This window comes from Lissotriton vulgaris, chromosome 8, assembly GCF_964263255.1.
Source record: "Lissotriton vulgaris chromosome 8, aLisVul1.2, whole genome shotgun sequence".
Lineage (NCBI taxonomy): Eukaryota > Metazoa > Chordata > Amphibia > Caudata > Salamandridae > Lissotriton > Lissotriton vulgaris.
Window position 1 is genome coordinate 1,213,686,255 of NC_141696.1, and position 15,865 is coordinate 1,213,702,119.

At 43.5% G+C, this 15,865-nt stretch overlaps 1 pseudogene; it reads left to right on the top strand.

Annotated features, from left to right (window-relative positions):
• The first annotated feature begins 5,422 nt into the window (after positions 1–5,422).
• Positions 5,423–10,107, top strand: LOC147698508 (zinc finger protein 800-like; annotated as a pseudogene).
• The last annotated feature ends 5,758 nt before the right edge of the window (positions 10,108–15,865 follow it).

Below are 15,865 nucleotides of genomic sequence, written 5' to 3' on the forward strand. Positions count from 1 at the left end.
AGCAGAATCATGTCGACCTGTTTAGGATTATAAATAGGTTTATAATCATCCCATTGAATTCTTGTTTAATCCTGTGAATGTAGGGGTATAAAAAATACAACACCCACCATTACACAATGTTATTACTTCAAAACCCTTGACAGGTGATTTACTAAAAAAGTTTCAACAATATTACATTGAGGAAAGGTATTAGAGAGCCCAAACAAGGCTAGCCCTTGTCTTGCTTCCAGGGTGAGGAGTGACCCTGTGGGAAAGCTTGTCAACCGTCTGTGTGTGAGGGTTTGTATCTTTTTCAGGCAATTAACTAACAACATACCTGTTGTCATTGAATTGTTAGTTAGTCCCTTTCTATATAGGGTTGGAGGAAATTGGGTAATAAGCTGAAAGGGTGACTACCCACCTCAAGTAATAATCACAGTCCTTATCAGTGTGAACCAATAAAGTCACTAAATTAACCTAAGCTCAACCTCCTAGTAGCTACATCCCAGAGCACCAAGGGTTAGTTTAGTGCAATATGTAAAGTATTTATGCAGTACCAGAACAATAATTAAGGCAAACCACAACACAATAAATATCCCACACCAATTTAGAAAAATAGAGACTATTTTAATAAACAAAATAACACCAAAAGGACAAAAGTCTAAGAAGTGGAATCAGAGAAATTAAATCTCAAGTTTTTAAATAAAAATTACACCAAAAAGCTTTAAGTACCAACTGCAGTAAACTGGTCACGGCAGACCAGGATCTATGTGTGATTTGAGGCTGACTGTAATGGAGTGCAGGGCAGATACAGAAACTAAGTTCAACCCAGTTGGATGTTTTACCTTAGGATTTAGTCCATAAAATAAAATTCAAACATCTTAAGCGGAGCAAGGCAGTAGGCTGCAGCCAAAGAGATCAGATTCCTTCTCCGTGAGGTCCAGCTGAACTGGATTTGCTGCTTTGGAAAATCTTCGAGCGGGAGAAACCGGAATCTGCCCAGCAGCAATGTATCTTGGCCGGATCGGCTTGACAGGTTTGTCCTGGCCCTCCGAAGGTCTTGAAGCTGAAAACATTTCTATGTCCGAGGTTTTTAGGGCTGGTCGGAGAAGCCCAGACAGACACAGCAAATACTCACAGGACTTCAGGAACAACACTTGGGGGTCAATACTCATACCAACACAGGCCAACAGCAGGCTTCAGGGAAGGTCTAGTTGAAACTGGTCATCTGGACAGTTGTAGGATAAGGCCTCTTATAGCTTGTTGTGTCCCTGTAGCTTGAACAGGTCAGCCTTATAACTCATAGAGTCTACTTCTTTGTCCTGTGTACAGGAGGGAGAACAGGTCCATTCCTTCAGAACTTTGCTCCGGTCACAGAAAGCAGGTTCAGTTTTCTTCTTTTCTTCATCAGGTCCAGAAAGTGTTCTGAAGAGTGTGCTGGGGATGCCACCTTTATGGCTGGCATGAGCTTGTTGTCAATGGTAATCCACTTACCTTAACTCCAGGTAGTTCTTCAGTGACAATGAAGAGAAGTCCCAAATATCCAGGAGGACTAACGAGTAGTCAATGATCAGAGTAACACCGCCCATTGACAAAGCCTCGGGCAAAAGGGGTTGGGGATGACTGAAAAAAAAGACAAGAAGATACCAGCAACCTCCTTGGTTCCTTCGTTCTGTGTTAACCTGCTGGGATCCATACATAGGTTGCTATGTTGGGTGGACTGCGGGTATATTCGGGTTTTTCCTTGTAACATGGCTGGACCTGCAGTTTTCTCAACTGTAATGCAACAACAATACTGACTACTTTATATACTACCTATTGTCCTAAACGTACATCTTTTGACATATGACATAGCTAATATAGTTAGGTTCATCACTTTGTTTAAATAGTTGTGCTATCCTAAGGAATAGCAATATTGTCTCTGCACAAGGGTAACTGCTAATAATACTGTAAACGAGGAAAGAGAAGCGGATGATTACAACTATTGAAGACCTGTTCACTTGTGATTATAATTGTCGTAAGCAATATTAAGGGAAAAATATGTAATTACCAACAAGGCACAGCAGACCTAATATGATTCACATTTAACAGGTGTATTTGTAAAGTGCACGATTACCCGTAGTTATCCTGGTGCTGAATAACAGATGTTTATTGTAACCCAACTCAATGGTACTCATTATAACGACCTCAAATCGATGAAAGGCTGAGTGGACCCGCTGGGATTTGAACTTATGACCATGAGATCAAACACAGGCACCTGCAGTGGCTGCTTTAGTCCACTGAGCCACCAGACCAGAAATAAAATACACAGGTTTCTGCATAAGACCAAGACAAAGTGTCAATTATAACTGCAGCTAAGTTAGCTGTAACGTTTATATATGCGAGATCCACAATTGTCACTTCTAAAGCAATGTTTATTGTTTATTCCCTTGTTGAGCCATTAGTTTAATAATGTCCTTCTTTTACAGATAGTACGTGTTTAGGTCTTGCATAGGCAGCGCATGCGCTTCTTCTACGAGGCATCACGTAATCTGTATACTTGGGTGAAACTCCGTTTCTTGCCGGTAGTTTCTCCTGCCGCTTGCCATTCGTTAACTGTGGCATTTATTTTGTTAGCGGGCCTATGGTTGACTTGCGGTCCAATGCAGCCCTTCCATTTTGCTTCCCTTTGGCAGCACTGACCAACTAGAGTTTTGTTCCGCTGCTCGGCCTTATCTATTTGTGTATGGACTACTTCCTTATTTGTCCCATGATGCTGTCTCTGCTGGGAATCCTGTCGCACCCAGATCCCGGATTGCCACCTGGGGAGCAGCGCTTGTGCTGACGCTGCTCCCATTACACCCATGAAGACCTCCTGCCGCTGTCCTACGGCTGTTCCGCAGCTCCTGGGCGGCGCAAGACCAGCGGCTTCCCCTGATTTGCCTGTGCGGCGAGATACTCCTCCATAATGCCTCCGGGATCGGATTTGGAGCTGGCGACTCTGTGAAGCTCATACGGTACAGGTAGGTGGGGGCTGTGGGTTATTAAATGTCTGTGGTGGCAGTGTACTTCAGCGGGACCTAGTTTTAGGTATGAGGCGTGCTGAAGCAGCTTTTTTTAATGTTTCCTGACAACTACGTTTCTTCTTGCGAGAATTATGCTGGTGAGGGTATGGGTTGGAAATGCTACTGAGAGGAAGCCTGATCGGCTTGTAGGCTCGCACTTTGTTTGTCTCCCCACCTCAGCTCATCATATAGGCTGGGGGGTTGCTGGCCCCAGAAGCGTGCGAGCCTCGCAAATGTGGTGCCATAAATATATAAACGCGGCTGTTCTGCATAATGTTAAAATCAACAACATGCAGCCTCACTAATACTGTGCTATAAATAATAAGAGCCTGAAGTTTGTAGTAGGTCTGTGACAGCCGCTCTCATCGTCAGTAGGACATAAATGCTTTTTTAAACATCTACTTTAATTGGAATGGCAGCAAGCACAAATGGCTTCTAAACGTGAACTCTGCCATCCCTACAGTCAGTGGTATATTGAGTCGAGTTCTGCCTGTGTCGTGTCCAGGCAGGTCAGAGGAAGCTGTAGGCAGTTGACGCAGAAGCACAATCTCACATATCACAACACCTGGTGAGAGACTGCGGGTTAGAGACGGACTTTGGGGTGGCTCTTTTCTCAGAAAAATAAACATGCTAGCGTCAGGGCCGGCTCTAGGCTCATGGTGGCCCTGGGCAGGGAGCGTAGGTAGGGGGCCCGGAAGAGGGAGTCCGGGCGGGGCGGAGCGCGCAGGCCAGTAAAGAGGGGAGGGGGTCAGGGAGTTTAGAAGTGGAACAGAGCTGGAGGCCGCCAAATCTCTGCCAGGGGCCACCACGCAAATATGTATCCATCCTCGGAGGATTAATATATTAAGGATATATATTGGCGTGGTGGCCCCAGGGGTTTGGTGGCCCTGTGCAGGTGCACAGCTTGCACATGCCTAGAGCCGGCCCTGCTGGCGTTTCTGGTAGAACCAGGAAATGATACGTAAAAAATATCTTGTGAGATTCTTCAGTATTCCCTTTTAACCTGTAAATTAAACCTCTACCATAATATTTATAATTTATATAGCTCTAAAATGCTTTACGCTGGTTTCTATTTTGCATGTGTCGCTATTATCTGATATTTCAAAGGGGGGATATCCCAATATTGATGATTTTAACGTTTTTTAAATTTTATATTACCTTTATTGTTATAAAAATGTCAGACAGACCGGTAACTACTAGTCATGTGTCAACCCTAATGAGAGCACTAGTTCACTTGCCTTCTCACTGATAAGAGTCCACACACTACTCCCTTAAACTGACAAGGTGCACACATGGAGCAACATACGATGTGAGGTATCTTCAAACACTTTGAGCTTTTGTGATCACAGAGGTCGCCAGCTGTCATGTATAGAATTTTACATGTGGTAGGTGCAAAACAAGCCTCACAATACGGAATATATTTCCAGGCTCGCAACAGGTGTTGCTTATATATGATATGATATCTTGACCCACACTTGTCAGACAGCCATTCCCTTCTAGATTACTCTCTGCTCTGATCCAGCAAGCATAGGTGTCCACCATTTCCCAAAAAATATCAGGCTTAGATTTATTTCAGCCTAATTCAGATTAGTTTTCAGTGACTTTTTGCCAAATAAGTAGCTGAATCCAGCATCCACCTCGGCATAAGGAAAAGTAACACAGCAAAACGTTTATTTGTAAAGTGCATGTTCACCCTGAAGGGTATTGTAGGGATGACAAATGATTACTTGTAGTTTGCCCACCTTTTAAGGTTTATAAAGCGTTCTTTAATTTGAAGTTGGTAAAGTTGTCATGGCCCATGGGACAGAAGGACGCTCATCTGTGAAGCGAGATAACTCAGTGTAGGTTGTTTCATTAAGCCTGGGTCACTAACCCAACTCAGGATTTGTCTAGATTGATTGTGCAGGGCCTCGACTCCCTCTAGTGAGTGATTGTTGGTGAATAGCGTTTTTATAACTCATTGCCTATAATCTATGGAGCGCAGGCAATCAACCCACCATTTAGCTTTCAACATCTTAGGCTAAAGCGCAGGTGGGCAATTGTTTCAAAAGTAAAGACAGGGAAATAAAATGTTTTTATCTTTTGCTTTAGTTTTGAAGCACTGGCATTACTGAAAGTTTGAGCTATTGGCGTTGCATTAATATTAGCAACGCCAATAGCTCAAACTTTCACTACTGCGAGACCTATTGCATTGCAAATGCTTGTTTTTTTACGTCGTTGGGAAGCCCAGATGCGATAAAGGTTTTGTCCAAAAACTTAAACTCGAAGAATCAACAGAAAAACAGAAAAAAAGTCTCAAGCACTATCAAATGGTTCATTTGTACCACCACAGGGTTTAATTTCACCCTAAAAGGATATGCGCAAATCTGTTGCTTTTCTTTTACAGCATTGACGGTAACATGGCCGAGATCAGGAACACTGAAATCCAGGAAGTCTACGGGGGAGCGTCAGGAGGATTTCAACTGACGCACCGACAGGAGCCGGAATCTCAGAAGCCAACGGGAGACACGAAGATCGGTAAGTGCTTCTGAATTGAAGAAGCTAAGCTCATTGCCGTTGTGAAAAGCGGCTTAAATACTGTAGCTGCAAGTCTGCTCACATGTAGAATGTGCACACAAGGTGCACGGGCGTATGATAAAAAAAACATGCTGCTGGGCTTTGACAGTTGACACAAGTCTTTTGTTGATTTGTACATGCTGCTGGGCTTTCACAGTTGACACATGTCTTTTCTTGACGTGTGGGTTAGTGCAAACGGGCGTGTGTGCTCTTATTTAGCATATGCACACCTTCTTGTAGCAATTCATTTAAAGCACATGTTCACAAAATTGGTTTTAGCCTTTTAAATATGAAACGAAAATAATAAAGCAATTTTGTTACATTAACCAATGCTTTTGGTGCCTAAACCAATAAACCATGGTATATAAACAGTTGTTAAGGCACTTAGCTCAACCTACTTATGCCTAGAATGGGCAGGCGGAAGTAGTGCTCGTAAAACCAGTGACTCGGGACGACTTCTGGCTCCTCCCTAACTAATGGCGTAAAAGTTCTGAACGGTTAGCCTAGCGATTTATGTAGCATGCCCAATGTGCTATGCTGCAAACAATCCCTCAGTGCCCCTTCCTGCCTAAATTCAAGATGGAGAAACCCTTCTCCACTTGTGCAAAGCATGTATGCCCAACCAAAGGTGTGGCCAGGGAAATGAGAGGCCCGTCCTCTGTGGACACTCTGAGCCAGTTCCGAGAGTAGTTTCCCGCCAACTCAGATTTGTGACTGTCTGACTGGGGGGAATAAAAGTTGGGGATTGCCCGGGTGTCAGCTAGTATTTGTCTGTGATAGGGGGCCCCAGCCCAACTGACCTTCCTGTCAGAGGAGCAAAAACCCTGTGAGCAGCTTTCACACCGCATCAGGCCTTGAGCACCAAGTGGACTACAGTTGGAGACTGATGCAAGGAAAAAGTAAATTTCAAAACAAAAATATTCCTTCATATTTTTTAAAAATCCACCCAAATTCACCATTAAGTAGGGCGTTATTAAACATAGTAGTTTAATCATTGCTCTTGTCGGTCCCTACTCGGAAATAGCAAAATTAATATTTTAGATTGCTTGTCAGTGTTTCTCTATGGGCCAGCCAGCATTCCTATGGTGCAAATAGCTTTTGGGTGCAATCAATAATACCTAATACAAATGGCATAGAATTCTCTTGTCACCTGTTACCTTTCTGCCAGTGACTGTGGCATGGCGATATGATGGTGTACACAGCTAGTTATGCATCTGAGTACCTGGTGCAAACACCATGATTGGCATGCCTGTTAGGGGCAGTCTGTTTAGAGGATTAACAAATGTAATTTTCTCAAAAGCAGTTTTACTGCCTTTCCAGGTCCAGCGTGAATGGTACATCACCAAATGAAAACAGCATGCAAAGTCAGATGTATTATAAGTCATTTATTCAAAAGCCCATCGAACCTAACCCAAACGCAGTGTTTCAGCATAATAATACTGTCAGCATCCCAGACAGGAACAGTGAGAGAAGCAGAACTTCTGAACAGACAGAATGCAAGTACAAGAAGCTACAATAGAACAGTTACCTTCATCTCCTCAGGCAGAGGGTTTGAGGTAAGCATGGGCGGAAAATCCGTTTCGCTCGCGGATTTTGCGGATTTTCGGTAAATTCGCAATCCGCGAGATTCGCAAATCTCCCGCAAAATCCGCAAATCCGCGAGCAGCGGATTTTATGGCTTGCTCGCACTGTTTGCGTGAGTTCGCGGCTTCCCAGTACAACTTCGCGCCCCGCAAATAAGCGCAAAATTGCAGAAATACGATCTTAGCAAAACTGAAACTACTTACCAGGTTCAAAAGTTCAGGCTCATCATTAGTAGCCATTTCCTGTAGTGCTTCCTGAGGGGCCCCTCCAGAGTTCAGTTGCCAGTTGCAACTATTATGTGACCCTGCTCTGAACCTCAGAATAGTTACACATATGCCACAAAGGTCCTGAATTACAGCTAAGGGAGACAAGCAGGAGCCAGGCTGGAAGTTCAAATCCATTAATCAGCCCCTAATTCATTATTGTCAGTTGGGGCAGGGCAGGTGTTGTAACTAATTTTGCAACAATGAAAGCACTTAGCAAGTGCAAAAGATCACTAATCAGGAAGCACTAAGGAAGCAGGTGCCAGCTAAAAAAATATTCTGTGACACATTAATCAGCCCCAAATTAATTCAGGTCACTTGAGGCAGGGAAGGTGTGCTTGCGTTGCCACAATAATGTACACTGACTGGACAACCAGAGGGTGCTGTGATGAAACAGAGGGTGGCATGGGTGGGCCAGAGGGTGGCATGAGTAGTCAGAGAGTGGCAGCGGTGACAGAGAGTGGCAGTGATGAAGAAGAGTGTCCCAAACAGGCTGGACACGTAGAAACAACAAGTTCGCGAAACTTGCGACCCGACAGGTAAGTTCGCGTTTTGCGAAATTGTACAAAACCCTCGCAAACTGGCAGAAACCCGCGCGAACACAAAAAAAAATCCGCAAATTCGTGAGAATTCGCGGATTTTGCAGATTGCGAGTTCGCAAATCCGCAAAATTCGCGAACGCGAGATTCGCAAAATTCGCCCATGCTTAGTTTGAGGCCCTACCTACCGAACCTGTTAAAGAAGATACATCTGGCAGTACATCGTATGTAGAACTTCCCAAAGTATTGGAACTACCAAAGAAAAATTCTACACTTCTTCCCAGTCTGTATGCAAAATAATAGAATTCTAGATGGGGTATCGACTATCATGTGAAAAGAGTACACAAAATGAAAAGTATGAAGAAATGTGTTGAAATGATACGGAAAATATTCTATTATCAAAGCAAGAAGTTGATCTATGAAACACCAAGAACCACTTATGAATTCAAAAGACCTTAGAAGAAACGCCTCCATTCCAGCAAAACACCTGCAAAGATACTGTTTCCCCCTCAAAAAAACTGTCCATTAAGTGTGACAGCAAAAAAAAGGAATATTTAAAGGAGTATTTCACAATAACTACATGAAATGACCCCATTGAAGAAGAAAGTACAGTTTGCAAGTCCGGCAAGTTGTTCGCAAAACCACTCTGTCCGCAGTGGACACTCCGCAACAGAAAAGGTGCTCTATTTCTGCAAAAAAAAACCAGAACAAGTAAAACCTATGGGGGCATATTTACAAAACCCTAGTGCTGCCTGTGCATCACTTTTTCCTATATAAACAGTGACACGCCGGCGGTGAAAGGGGCTTGTAAATAGGCCCCATAGTATCTTTGCCTCTCACAATTCTACATTCACCACACAGCGAATTAACGTGGCAAATCATTGAGGGGCTTATTTAAAAGCCCCTTGAGCCACTGCTGCATCACTTTTTGTGACGCACTCGTGGCGCAACCTGTTGCTCCGTATTTACAAGGATGCATGGCTTTTCGTGTCCTTGTAAATATGGCCCCTTTAAGTGCAACACTTTGCGTGAAAGGGGCGTGCTATGGCTGTTGTTGTGGTTATTCCCATGCAACACCCATGGCTTCCGCCGCATTTTCATTTTTACGTTAAATCATAAACTTGGAAATGAGTGAGAATGCTACGCCACCCTAGGGGAGGCGAAGGGAGGAGCAACGAGGAGAAATGTTTTTATTTCTCCTCTTTTTTTCCCTCTTTCTATGTGTGCTGCATTATGCAGCACACATAAGAAGAGGAAATCACCTCTTGTGATTGTTTTTGTGCAGAAAGGTGTCTTTTCCTGCACAAAAACATTCATCCTTAAGACGCAGGTACCCGTGCACCATGGTGCAAGGGTGCCTGTGTTCGCGCATGGCAGCTAATTGTGCGCCAGCGCAGGGGAGAGCAAAGGGATCTGTCATATCGTAGATATGACGCATCCCTTTGCTTCGAAATTACCGCAGCGCAGCCAAATTGCTCATGGCACTGCGCTGCGTTTCTTTGTCTTAAATAAGGCCCTGAAGGAGTAATTAAGTACACAAGTAACGCACAAACGTTAAGTGAAGAAGGATTCTGAAATCTCCAAATCACCTACCACATCCACACTGGGTAGTTGAGGAAGCCATTTGCTGTCTGCAGGGTCTGACTTTAAGCAACTTTATTGCTAAGTATGGAAGCGCCAGTTTGCCTCCAAGCAAAAGTTGCAAAGAACACTGATTTGCCATACAGATTGAAAGAGCAGTTTGGTTAAATTCTAAAGATGTCCAATTTGCGTATATGAAACTCGTCGGAAAAGAGATGTAAAGACGTCTTGTTCACTGGCAAAGATCACTTCTAATTTGGAAAGCAAAGCAGTAAAAAACCGATAGTTTGTTCTTAATAAAGAAGCTAATACGATTCTCAACGACAGGGAAGAGAACGAGATTGCTACAATACAAGGCAACACCGTTTCACCTTTAAAAAGTTTGAAGAAAACTATTTTGGTATTGAGGTGAAAGTGATTAAAACATTTGCACTTCTAGGTGCAATAAGTGTGGGCAAGCAATTTACAAAAATACTGATCTGGATAAACATAAAAAAGCCCACAGGTGTAATACCTGATGAAATTAAAAGCAGAAGTACAAGGTATAAACCATTTGTCTGACTATAGGAACATTGCATTTGGACTTTTATATTCTCTTGATTCGCCAGGGTTGTCAAAGTATTTAAAAGAAGCTGATTTCATCTAGGGCGGCTGTATGGCATGATCTGGTTAGAGGAATGTGTTCAGCATGTCGCCTCCTGAATTGTATGAACTTGCAGAAACAACATGTTTTCGCCAAGATCTAAACTTGTTTTTTGTTGTTTATTTTAAACTGTTTTTTGGCGTACACAATTTTGAGTAGGAACTGCAAATGTTTTCTTTTTTAAAATGTAATTCCTGGAACTGTGTTTCAGTCTACTAATTCAAACATTTAAATAGATATTTATGGAAGTACTAATCTGAAGTCAATGCAATAAATGTAGAAATGGGATCCTACCACATCAGACTTGCAGAAATCCTTTTATAAACTGGACATTTGCTTCACTAATAATAATCTTGTAATGATTTATTATTAGATTCAGAGCCTCATGTTCGAAATATGGCTTTTAGGAATTTTGGTATGTAAGAGGTACACACTAAATAGCATTATACAGTGTAAGGGGCAAATTTACAGGCCCCTTGCGTTGTTTTTGCTCCGCAGTTGCATCACTTTTTTGTGAAGCAGCAGCAGCGTAAAAATGCAGCCCATTTACAAAGTGATGCATCTAGGAAGATGCGTCACGTTGTAAAGCCCAGCATCACATTATACCTGCGTCAGGTATAATGTATGCAGGGTGGGCGTTTCAACGCAAAAAATCCTCATAGAAGATTTCACTGCGCCACTTCTAGGACGCCACTGCATCAAATTCTTACGCCTACTTATGGTAGGCTTAAGGAGTGACGCAGCACAATGAGGATAGGCCTCCCCCTGCATTGCTGGAGTTGCGTCGTGCTTGCAATACAACTCCAGCAATGCATGACTTTTGCATCAACAGTTGCATCAGAATTATCGACGCATCTGTCAATCCTTGTGCCATGGTGCGCCATATTGTAAATACGACGCATCCATAGTGTCGCAAGGGTTTCTCAAAGTGGCGCAGGGAAAGTGACGCGTCTTCACAGATGTGTCACTTTCTTGTAAATCTGCCCCTAGGAATTTTTAATGACACAATTCGGTCTTAAGATCAGTTTTTGGGCGCTAAAAGGTAAATGTATGTTTGACCCCCCATATGGTCTGTGCTTATTACTATAAGACTACCAAAGCTAAGCAGACCCTCTGCCCTTGTGTGGGGAGTTCCACTCTGGGTCCCGATTACTGGGAGACCGTGAAATATTAATCTGTAGAAGGATTATGGTGACAGGAAGAAATAATTTGCATAGGTTTGATTTTAGATTAACCCCTGAGTGTGCTTGCTCCCTTCATCTCACCCTACTGTGTTATTAATCACTTAATCGATCCCTGCCCTCCATATATAATTCTCATACAATCGTGGCTTGGATAATAAATGAACTCTCCGCATACCAGGATTTGCGGCACTAGAGGAATGTTGCACTTACATATAAAGAATTCAAACACTTTGCACATTCCCCGGACACAACACAGCATTAGCCAATGTTCTTTGATTCACTGAAGAAAACAATCATGGCGGCCCTAACAAACAGAGATTTGGAAGGCACACATGGGAGGTGGTCAACAGTCTAGGGGTCACAGGAAGCTCCAGTGATGGATTGAGAGAGGCAGGGGAGTCAGTACTGTAGATATTGTGAGGAACTCACTTTACCTGGAAACTTTTCATTGTTTCCCTGATTGTTTGTTCCAGTTTCGCTCTGTACCCAAACATTTGTTATTTTTTCTTAGCCCTGGTTCAGGCTCTTTTTGTGGTATCCCGGGTTTTCCATTTGTTTTTGTGCATGATTTTGGGGAGACCTCCTGCTAGCTGTGTTTTGCCTTGCCTTCACCAAGCTGGACAAGTATTGCTACTGGTCGGGGCATATTTACAATACCCCTGTTGCAATTTTATGCTGCCGGAGCAAAGTGACGCGCCGGTGGCGCAGTGTGCTGGCCCATAGTTTACAATACACCACAAAGCCACCCTGCATAGCTTTTCATGGCCTTGTAAATATGGGGTAAGGCAATGCCTAACTCTTAATGAAAGGGGCGTGCCATGGGTGTTGTTGTGGGTGTTCCCATGCAGCACCCAGGGTTTGTGACACAGCCCCAGATTTACAGCAAAGCATAAAACTGGGGCAGCGCCAAAACTAACACCTTCCCTAAACAGGCATAACGAGGAGAAATTTCCTCTTTCCACTCTGCAGCACACATTGAAAGAAGAAAATGCCTCCTTTTATTGTTTTTATGCAGGAAGGTGTCCGTTAATGCACAAAAACAATCATGCCAACAACACATGCACCCTTGCACCATGGTGAAAGGGTGCCTGCGTTGGCTCTGGGCTGCTGTTTGTGCACGGGCACTCATAGAAAGGACAGGAATGGGACATATCTTGTAGATACGGCACATTCCTGCCCTTTTCTTTTGACATAGGGCCGCTAGAAGGCTTGTGGCACGGCCCAATGCCAAGGTATTGTAAATATACCCCATAGTCTTCAGTAGTAATCTCCTGTGTTATTCATAGCTTTATTCTTGAGTTATCCACTGGTAGCCAGAGAAGACTTCAGCCAGGGTGATTCTAATGCATTCCTTCTCAATAAAAGCGCTCCAGTACAGTGTTTGTTCCTCGTCTCATCCCCTTTTTCCCTCCTGCTCTCTTGTCCTCATCTTGGAGCAGTGCTTATTGTAAGAGAGGGTTTGTCTTGACAGAAGACAATTTATGACGAGAAGACCTATAACTTATAGCTTTTACCCATTCTTAGAGTGGTTGGGGGATGTTATAGCTTTAATTGGAAGGCGAGAACTTTACAGTGTGTGAGGCAGAGCAGTCACAGCTCTGCAATCATTTAGCCCATGCTGAGCAAATAGATATTCATGTTATTGACTCTACACTTCATGACAACACAATAAGTAACAAACTATGAACTGTCAGAAAGACATAGTTGAATCCGTATTAACTTTTTTAATGTTCTATGAAATTATTAAAAATGTATGAGATGATGTATAAAACATTATTACTTTATACTCCTGTTGAAGCACATGCTGATGTGTTGTGACTTTTACGACCAGCCCCCAAGGTCACTCTTAGGATCTTGCTAATGTTAGAGGTATATGTAGATGCAGATCTGGCAGATCCATGGCCTACATCTATTTGTGATGGGTATGCATTCCAGTAACACAAAGAGGAGGGGTAAAAAGAGTATATGTTAGATCATCTTGTCTCCCTGACTCTTCATCAAACAAGATAGCTGCTGTATGAATGCATTGTATACAAAGGCTTATTTCGCTTTGTATCTATCTCTGTCTTCCCTTTGTTTACTTAAGAGATTAGGGAAGATGAGTGTTCAAAAATCCCTCTTTGGTTTTCTTTCAAAACACCATCCTTCAAATAAATCATAAAGAAAACACAAATCCACTAAAACGCTCTACATGAATTATTAAACTCTAGCAAGATATTAATATGAATGATCTTTTTCATTTTTGCAAATTTCACATGTCTAAGCTGTGGTCTGCAATGGTTCATTAAATCAGGGCTATTTGTTTCTGTTGCTCACACAAAGCTCTTAGGAAATTAAGCTCGGCGTTCAACTAATTGATGTTTGCCAGTGACTGTTTGTTTTAGATGCAGCTCGCTGATTGACATGGATCAAGAGCTACCAAAGATGTAAAGACAAGCACTGAATAAAAATGCTTGCTGTGGTGCACGCCTAACAACAGCTCTTTTGGGGATCTTTCAGCATTTCCATTATGATATACTTACTTTGGAGGATTATAAACTAGTGAGCAGCCTAAAACTGTTCTCACAATTCTAATACTTTATCAGACGTTAATGGATCTCTTTGAGGGAATAGTTGATCCCATTACACTTAAATCAAACTGTAATAGTTTTGAGAATGTGGCAATTTTATTTTGAAATGTGTTTTCTTGTGTGGTACTTTGAGGGTGCTGCACGGTCACTGTATTTGTACAAGGGCTTGTACGTCCCCAATAGAGAGAATGCCCCCAGATTTCACTTGGTCAAAGGCGGCGAAGCCCAAACCCACCGGTGAGATACCATAGAAAACATGCAGGGCTCGACATGGTGAATGGTGCATTAATGCTAGCCCTACATCAGGGATGGCAGTTGCATAACTATCCTGCCCACACCCTTGAAGCTGGGCAGGATAAGAGACAAAACTCATGCTCCTCATATTAGGAGTGCAATGACCTTAAGCGCTATTCAGATGGATCAGATAGTCTCTATGAGACATGGTTTCTTTCCATCATCATCGGTCTCGGAACAGGCAGTGTGGTAGATGCATGTATGGTAGACACAGACTTCAACATATGCAGAAATATTTTTGACTGGCTTACCCATCCCAAGTATTATCTGGAACTTTCTCTCTCTTTGTTTATGACCCCTTCTTGGGAGAGTTTCCATTTCTGATTGGCTAACCATTCTGAAGTATAATTGCCATGATAATTAACTTTCTACAAAAGTTTAAACTTTAGGTAGGTTTAAATTGCATTTTTTCTCAATAAAAAGGGATCACATCGGTAAAAACCTCTCTAGACCTTGTAGGCAATATAACAGGCGTGCCTCCTCTTGTTTAAGGGGTGCCCACAAGGAAAAAAAGAGTGCATCTATGTTTTAAATACGAGAAGAATCAATCACTCAATCAAGGCATTTGTATAGCGCGCTACTCACCCAGAGGGGTCTCAAGGCGCTGGGGGAGAGGGGTACTTTATTGCTCGAAAAGCCAGGTCTTGAGTTGCTTCCTGAAGAAGTGATGGTCCTGGGTTAGCCAGAGGTGGATGGGGAGGGAGTTCCATGTCTTGGCTGCCAGGTAGGAGAAGGATCTTCCTCCGGTGGTGGCTCTGCGGATGCGTGGAATGGCGGCGAGGGCGAGGCTGGTTGATCATAGCTGGCGGGTGGGAGTGTAGAAGGTCAGGCGGTTGTTGAGGTACTTTGGGGCCCAGGTGTTGGAGGGCCTTGTGTGCGTGGGTGAGGAGTCTGAACGTGATCCTCTTGCTGACGGGGAGCCAGTGTACGTCTCTCAGGTGGCCGGAGATGTGGCTGTGTCGGGGGATGTCCAGGATGATTCGTGTGGAGGCGTTCTGGATGCGTTGGAGTCTTTTCTGAAGTTTGGCTGTGGTTCCGGCGTTCCATCATTTTTGTTCTCACCATACCATTCCAGTTTGGGCCCAGACATATGCAAATCAGTTTTCACCTTATTCCTTATGGGAACAATCAGCCTGAACAGCCAGGCCAGGTCCTCCCTGGACAGAAACAATAATTCTGGGACCGATTTGGGGGCATCACACCTCATCGGCCAGGCTAGCTGACTCCAGTGCCATGGAGATCACTGGAACCACGTCTAGGCATACCTTTCCACTGGGGATGACAAATGCAAAAAGAACAAATGATAGAAGTAAAGCTGAACGATATCACACTTTCACCCCCTTGCGGAGATCTGGGCCTAAATCCATATTTGTTTTGATCACTGTGCCATTCCAGTTTGGACCAGCCATATACAAATCAGTCTTGACCCTGCTCCCAATGGGAACAGTCCAGCCCGAACTGCCAGGCAAGGTCCTCGCTGGACCGGAAAAAGTATCCTGGAACCAGTTTAGTGGTATCACACCCTCATCAGCCAGGCTAGCCTGACTCAAGTGGCATGGAGAACAGTTGGACCCCAACCACGTCTGGGCATACCCGCCCCACTCGGGGCGACAAACGCAAAAGAACAA